Raw genomic sequence first — 8,677 nt, 5'->3', positions numbered from 1 at the left:
GGCGAAGCAGAAAATAAACTTTGTTTAAACTACAGATGGCTTGCAGGATTATCCCTGCTGATCCTCACTGTGTGTGTGTGTGTGTGTGTGTGTGTGTGTGTGTGTGTGTGTGTGTGTGTGTGTGTGTGTGTGTGTGTGTGTGTGTGTGTGTGTGTGTGTGTGTGTGAGTTTAAATCTATAAACTGACAGGCGAACTCTGTGCTCTTTTATTATTTAGTTTAATAATTTAACTGTTTCATTACATTTTATCCACTTAAATTACAGTAAAAAAGTAGTTTAAAGATTGATTTGCAGGTCATATAATTCTAGTACTGTGTCTCCTACAGAATGACATCCTATACAACTAGACTGCACTCTCAATTACGTTTAGAGGGAAACATATTTTCTCCTGATCACCGTTTCAGTTTTAAACTATATGAAACACATCCGATCTCCTCCGTATGTAGACTTCTGCAGATACATTTTCCACACATTTTTTGTTTATTTAAGTGCCTACAGCTGTTCCCCTTACAAAGTACTCATACTGTTGAATACAGTATGCATTTAATAGTGACATAATACTTCACCGACACATTGCATCTTGAACTTTGACCCTCTTGCTCATTTATCCGCTGTGCAAAGGATTGTGGGTCAGAAAGGCCAGAAAAGCATGTTGGCTTGGAAACTGCAAAATGTGACCAGATATAGGAGAACATCCTGGTATGTTTGGCGTACTGCATTTGTTTCTAGAAATACTAAATAGTATAGTAACGATGGATGTATTTGATTTATATAATTCAAAAATGGGAATCAATTATATTTAATTTATTCCATTCATCGTCTCATGACCCTCTGATTTATCTTGAGATTCTTTTAGGAAAGCCAGAATAAAGATCATTAATTAAAAATGTGTTGGAATGTTTTCTGCAATGCTATTTCCAGAAATTCACCTTTAAACTCTTCTGGTTTATTCCAAACAAACCAGGCAGATAAAACACAGAAATGTTTTAAATACTCATTTGATAACTTTTTGTGAACTCAGGAAATACTTTTCTTTGCTGTGTTCTTTTGAGTATTTCTTTGTATTTTTTATTTATTCCTTTAACTGTTTCATTATATTATCCAAAAGTTGTATCCCTCTAAATGACAGTATAAACATTTCTCCACTCTGCCAGGCATGTTAATAATGTATAGTGTTAAATCCCTTTTATTGTACTGTTAGTTATTTAGTTTATTGCTTCAAAGCGGTACGATTTTAAAGATATTTTATCTTAAAGATAGTAAAATAATCCTAAAAAGCCCCATGTTTGTAGTGTGTGTTTAACTGTAAATAACAAACTCCTCTTTATGTCATTGAACCTTCCAAGTATCCAGTAATATTAACGAGGAAATGACCTGCAAAACCTTATCTTAAATCACTGTTTCATACCAAATTAGAGACAAAAAACAAGCATTTATGTGCTTGAAAGTGAAAAGGCTTATTAACCAGTGAGCTACTGGTTATACTGGAAAGCGTAACACTTCTTTTTCTGACTTTTACCCACATGTGTGGTTTTAAACGTGGTCCAACAGAGAGGAGCTCCCAACGATCCGTCCTGTGTCAGAGTTTATAGAGCCGAGATTACCAACGGATTTACTCTGTGATCTGGGCGTTAAATGTCGGTTTGTTTGGGGGCAGGAAAGGGTTAATATAGATTATGATATAGTGATATAGAATAAGGAGGAATATATGGATTGGAAGGATTAGAGAATATTGAGGAATGGGGGATTAGAGGTGGATTATTCGTGTAAATGTGATGTGATGCCGTCAGATCAGACTCACAGTGACATTTTTCAGCATAAACACCACATAAGTAGAGCTCATATGAAAGATCACATAGAATATATATATATATATATATATATATAATATATATATATATATATATACCGTATATTAAACTCAGAAAAATTACATAATTAAATATATATAAGAAAAAGTTTTTCCTCTGCTCAAACTCTCAAAATGAGGGAAACTTTACGTTAAGAAATATTTCATCATAGTCATCACTATTAAGCAGTTTGTGATTTTTAAAGGGATAGTTCAACATTTTTGGGAAGTACATTCAATTGCAATTAGCTTAGTTTAGCAAAAGGACAGGTAGTAGGGGGACAAAATAGCCATCCTGAGTTTACAAAATGTGCCCAAATCTCTCTGTAATTTGTTGCTGCACTGACTTCCTGCTTCTTGTTGCTGCAGTTACAGGTTTCCTGGTTTGTTAGCATCATGCCAACGTGAGTTAAAACCAGAAATGCTGCACTGAAGGACAAACATTGCAAGCTTGCATGCTGCAAGTTGTCATTTTTACTTATGACATGAGTAAGAATTTGTCATGTTATACATTTTCTTTGTGTTTTTTCTCTTTAGAGATTCATTAAGGTGACATTTTCTTTCATATTTGATCCTTTACTTATTCAGGAAGTTGTCACATGGAGAGCCAGGCTCTAACTTTTCACATTTACATGCATTCATACCTTGAAACCGCTCTTCCACTTCGCCCACCAAGACTCAACCTGCCTGTTTCAAGAACCTTTAGGTCGCCCGCTTAGTGAGCCTGCAGAAACACAAACATGTGTTTGTGAGACAAAGACAATCGAACAGTAAGAACGAAGCTTAAAATAATAAATAAAATGAAAGCGCAATATTATTGTACTTTAAGTGCTGGCAAAAAAAAAACACAGTTTAAATATATTTGTACTGCTTATATTTGAATGAACTAGAACAAGAAGCAAATAACATTTTGTTATATAACAGTTGTAATGTTGTTTAGTAATAGTTTTTAAATGCTGATGCTTCTGCAACATAATTTTTTTAAAACTTTCATGCCAATAAAGCCACATTTCAATATATTTACTGCAACAATTCTGCAGTTTTTACAACTGAGTTTACCACCACTCTTACACAACTACTTCAGAATACATAAAATACACACTATAAGTACTTATAGTGAGTGCACTCACTGTATGATAGAGGTTAAAGTTGACATGGTGAGTATACTTGCTTTAACTTGCTCACAAAAACGTGTTTGAATCGTGCAGATTTTAACAATTTGCTCCCAGATGAATAAATAAACTGTGTGTCTGTTTAGATGCTTTGTCAACAGCAGCAGTGCTCGTTCTGAAATAACTGACTGACTCTGTAACAAAGGGAAGCATGCTCTCCTTTGTGTTTCCTGTTTCTCTCTGTGTGTGTGTGTGTGTGTGTGTGTGTGTGTGTGTGTGTGTGTGTGTGTGTGTGTGTGTGTGTGTGTGTGTGTGTGTGTGTGTGTGTGTGTGTGTGTGTTTCAGCTTTGTTGGCTCTGCTCCTTTGTTGCAAGTACAATGGGCAGCAGTTTGTTGTGAGGCTCAGCCCCGACCAGCAGAGGGCGCTGTGTCACAGCAACATTCAGTCAGGAGAGCAATATATATATAAAGAATCAAGTTCAATCATATAGTGGGAGCATAAAGATGGTAAAAATCCTCTTTACAAACACTACAATCAGCTAAATAAAGGAGAAATAAAAGTGGATTAATGTAAATGTATGTCTATTTATGTTGTTCTGCCATGTTTACTAGTGTTTACTACTTCACAACCTTATAAATCTTCCCCAAATAAGCTCCAGAGTCCCGTTTTGTGGCCTAAAAACAGTAGAATCTTAAAGATATTTAGTCAGAAAAATAGTAGAATGAGCCTTATTTGTTTTTGTGTGTGTGCGTCTCTTCATGTCATCAACCCATCATATTTTTTAGTGATATCACAGAGGATAAAATCTACTTAATGTTACCATCAACCCTGCTCGAAATCACTGCAATGTAAATTATTCCGCTGTAAATTACTGTGAAATTACGTCTGTTTACCGTTGTATCAAATCAATTCAAGTTTTTTCTAAGCTGAAATACTTCCTGTAGGAAATTTAGCATAATTTCAGCACAAAACAGAAACAACAAAAGTGTTGAAAACTTGAATATGAAACAGCAACACTCTTCAAGACAAGACCTCAACCTGAATTTCATGTCTTTAGTTGACACACGTTCCGCCATTCAAACCCAGAAATGACCCAAATTAGAGAAAAGAGAACGTATTTGTGCTTGAAATAAAAATGACATGTTTGGTTTTTACACTTTGAGTTCAAGATTCAAGATCATTTTTTGCCATTTGCACCTGACTGAGTAAGTTTAAGGAATAAAACAAGACAAAAGACAAATAAGTAACAAGATAAATTAAGATTAAATTAAAATAGCAGCATTTATAAGTAACAATAAATAGATATAACGTAAATAAATTCAACATAAATTCAGATTTATAGTCCAGAGTGTCTCTTTTTTCTCAGTTAACACATTCTTCCTCCCATTATCTATCATATTAAACTACACTGAGGCTGAAGTTCACACGCATGCTGTTTGTGCATGAATGAATCCCGTCCATTTCCATAAACTGCCTCCTCTGCGTCTGCAGACCCAGACAACTGACGTCAATCAACGTCCAAAAGCAAATTATTATATATTATAATTTGCATCATTAACCCGACAACCTTTGCTACCAGTTTGACTGACTTAAACACGTTCAAACACACACATATATAGATATATTTCTTCTTTTTGTTCCCTCAAAGTCAAACATGAACTGTGAGTAATCAGCGTTTCACATGAAATCGACACAAAACAGCTTGTTTTACCTTAAAGTTTGGTGCTTTAACTTGACTTGCAGCTATTATTTGGATGATTACTCAGCAGTAATGCATGATGATGATCATAACATTAAGAAATAATCAGGGAAAGTTGGGGGATTCAGAATTTCAGGGTCAAATCTGATATGTTCCTCGATAAACAAGGTGAAAGGTTGAATGAGTTCAGTTCATATCAGGGCAGCAGAGTGAGCTGGATTAAAAGGACGATGGGGGGGGGTTTCGTGTGGTTTGCTTCCTTTGAAAAGCAGCTGACATTTCTCCGGGGAAGAGTTGGGTTGCCCGGCGGCTCGACTGGTAGCTACCCGGCATTATCGGATGCGCTGGTATTACCGGCTGTCACAATGCTGTCCAGCTTTTTTTTTTCGTGCCACAAGAGATTAAAGAGGTGAAAGAGAAGCGGGTTAATTATAAAATGATTCCTCACCTAAATTGGCCCTCAGATAGCAAATGCTCCTCCACTCAAGCTAATACAGATATTAAAAAACACACTGAAACTGCATTACATGAGAAGAGAAATAAAGGTAGCATTGGAAGACAGCTAGTGCCAATAAAAAATATAAAAATACACCTTTAACTTACTCCAAATTAGTCTTATTTAAATGTTGTTTATTCTTAGCTAGCAAGCTACTCAACTACACTTCAAAAAGTCACCTGGGTTTTGATTTACAAGTACGAAAAGAGCGCAAATGTAGCAGATGCTACAGGGAGTTAGCCATTTATGATTTCAGGTTATTTATGGCAGTTAAATAACTGTAACCAATACAGATGTGTGTGTGTTTTTGTCAATTTCTGTCATGGATGTAGCTAGTTAGCTAGCTAGGAACCTGTTCTTAACCATTAGTTTTGCAATATTTGCATATTCATGAAATTTCTGGAGCAGGAAGATTGGGCCTAGGCTTGTTGGACATGTTGGATCATTTCTTTTTATCCACTAAGATGTTATTTAACTACCTTGGCATCAAGTACGACCAAAAAGACGGGCCTTTGTGTGTTTTGTTTAGGTGGGCCTTGGAAATGTATGTTTTTGTATGTTGAAAAACATCATTATTCTGAACAATCTGAGGTAAAACAACTTTTTTTTTAAGTGTGGAAAGTCAGGGATGCGTAGATGGCACGATGCAAACAAATCTGAATTCACAACCGGTTCAAAAGCGTGGGGGGGGTGTTTGGTTTTCCTATTTTGGCGTAGAGGATGCAGGCAGTGTGAGGTCACCCCAGCTGGCTTGACCCTTGCTGACACCGCGGCTGGCAGATACCCAAACTCAGCGATGGATTTACACATGACTGGAGCAGCGATGTGGGTTAGTAGACCTCAGGACCGTCAGGCGAGAGGGGTCGGACAGTTGAGGAGCTGTTGGTATCCTCAATATATAGGTAAAAGGTCTAATGACACTAAATAAGGGTTCATTTACAGGAGAGAGATGTGGATTTTAATGTGTTAAATAGCAATAACACGACAGGATATAGTGTTGAAAGAGGCAAAAAACTTCAGGTAAGTTTTGAATTTTTCATGCATAACTACATTTTAAATAGAAAAAATGTGCTGTTTTCTTTGCATTTGAAGTAGTACATCGTCACTTTGCAGAATAAGGTTTTGCATGCACAAAATTTTAAAATCATAAAAAACATGATGTTGTTAAAGATAAATCTGGCCACAAGTGACTCGATGTGGTCTTTGATGAGTACATAACATTAGAGTACTTCCTGCAGGAAGGAACACACATTTTACTTCTAAACTTTAAGCAGTGATGGAAGAACTTTTCAAATCATTTTACTGAGTAGAAGACTTATAGATTTATAACCTTTAAAACTTGCTTTCACCTATAAGTTTTACTATATTTTACCTCACCTATGTTTTATTTATTTATTTATGTACTGTATATTACTTTATAAATACATATTCCATTTGTTGTCTCTCATTCTGTTTTGTTTTTGTTATCATTTAATATTTTGTGAATAACTTTGTATGTCTATTTGTATGAAATATGCTGTAATAATATTTTAATTATCATAAAAAATGAACAGAGATAAAAGTATCGATTATTGCTTTATTACTGACGTATTAATGTGTATGCAGTTGCTGCAATTTGCATCATTTATAACTTAATTTAACTATTGGTCGTTAGTTTAATGAATAACAATGCATCATATTTTATTAACTGCTTATTTGCCTAATCTATGTTTTGAATGTAAAATATTATAAGCAGAGTAGTTTGTATCTAACGCTGTAAGTTAAATAGAGTGGCATATACAATATATACAAGTACAAGTAGAAAGCAGCACAAAAGGGAAATACTGTAGTGTAGCGTTACAAATAGAGTAAAGTTCAAAATTGTACTTATGTTTAGTACCTTCATAAATGTATTATTTTATATTTGATGTCAGTGTAATGACTCATATACACTAGAAGTGTTTCATAGTAATAATAACAATATAATAATGATAAAAATAATAAGAATGAGGTCTATATACATACATATATATACATATATATACATACATATATACACACATACATACATACATACATACATACATACATACATACATACATACATACATACATATATAAAAACATACATACATACATACATATATACACACAAACATACATATATACACATACATATATATCTATACATATATACACACATATATACATATATACACATATATACACATATATACATACATATATATACACATATATATACATATATATATACACCTCATTATTACATATATATATTTACCTCATTATTATTACATATATATATATTTATATTTATAAAAACATATGATAATATAATAATGATAAAAATAATAATAACGAGGTCTAGAATAATATATATAAATATATATATATATAAATGTATGTATATAAATATATATATTTATAAACATATAAATATATAAATGTATATGTATAAATATATAAATATATATATAAATATATAAATATATAAATGTAAATATATAAATGTATATATATGTATAAATATATATGTATAAATATATAAATGTATATGTATAAATATATATATATATAAATATATATATATAAATATATAAATATATAAATGTATAAATATATAAATGTATAAATATATAAATATATATATAAATATATAAATAATATATATAAATATATAATATGTATATATATATATAAATATATATATATATTTATATAAATGTATAAATATATAAATGTATATATATATAAATGTATATATATGTATAAATATATAAATGTATATATATAAATGTATAAATATATAAATGTATATATATAAATATATAAATGTATATATAAATATATATATATATATATAAATATATATATATATATAAATATATATATAAATGTATATATATATATAAATGTATAAATATATAAATGTATATATATATATAAATATATAAATATATATATATATAAATATATATAAATATTTATAAATATATAATATAAATGTATAGTATAAATGTGTGTATATAAATATATATAAATATATATATATATATAAATATATATATATATAAATATATATATATAATATAAATATATAATATAAATGTGTATATATATATATATATATATAATATAAATATATATAATATAAATGTGTGTATATATAATATAAATATAAATATAAATGTGTGTCCACATGAGTAAAGTTGTGTTCTGACACAGGGGGAAGACTCCTCCCGGCTCTGGCTTCAGCCCTCTGCGTCTCAGCCGTTGACGTAAAACGTAACGTCACAGCCCCGCAGCGTCACCGCCTCACATCCTCAGTCTCCAACCTGATTGGCCGCCTCTATTGACGCAAGCCCCTCCCCCTCCCCCTCCCCTCTCTTCGAATACCTCCCCTTGATTGGTCCACACCCTTCCATCCCTTGACGTCACTCCAACCAGCCAATCACAGCCCTCGCTCGGCTCTTTTGTTCCTCCCGTTTCCGGTTTGGTGACGCAGAGGGTCATGTGTTGT

Source organism: Anoplopoma fimbria, chromosome 7 (assembly GCF_027596085.1).
Source record: "Anoplopoma fimbria isolate UVic2021 breed Golden Eagle Sablefish chromosome 7, Afim_UVic_2022, whole genome shotgun sequence".
NCBI lineage: Eukaryota > Metazoa > Chordata > Actinopteri > Perciformes > Anoplopomatidae > Anoplopoma > Anoplopoma fimbria.
This window is presented reverse-complemented; position numbering follows the sequence as displayed.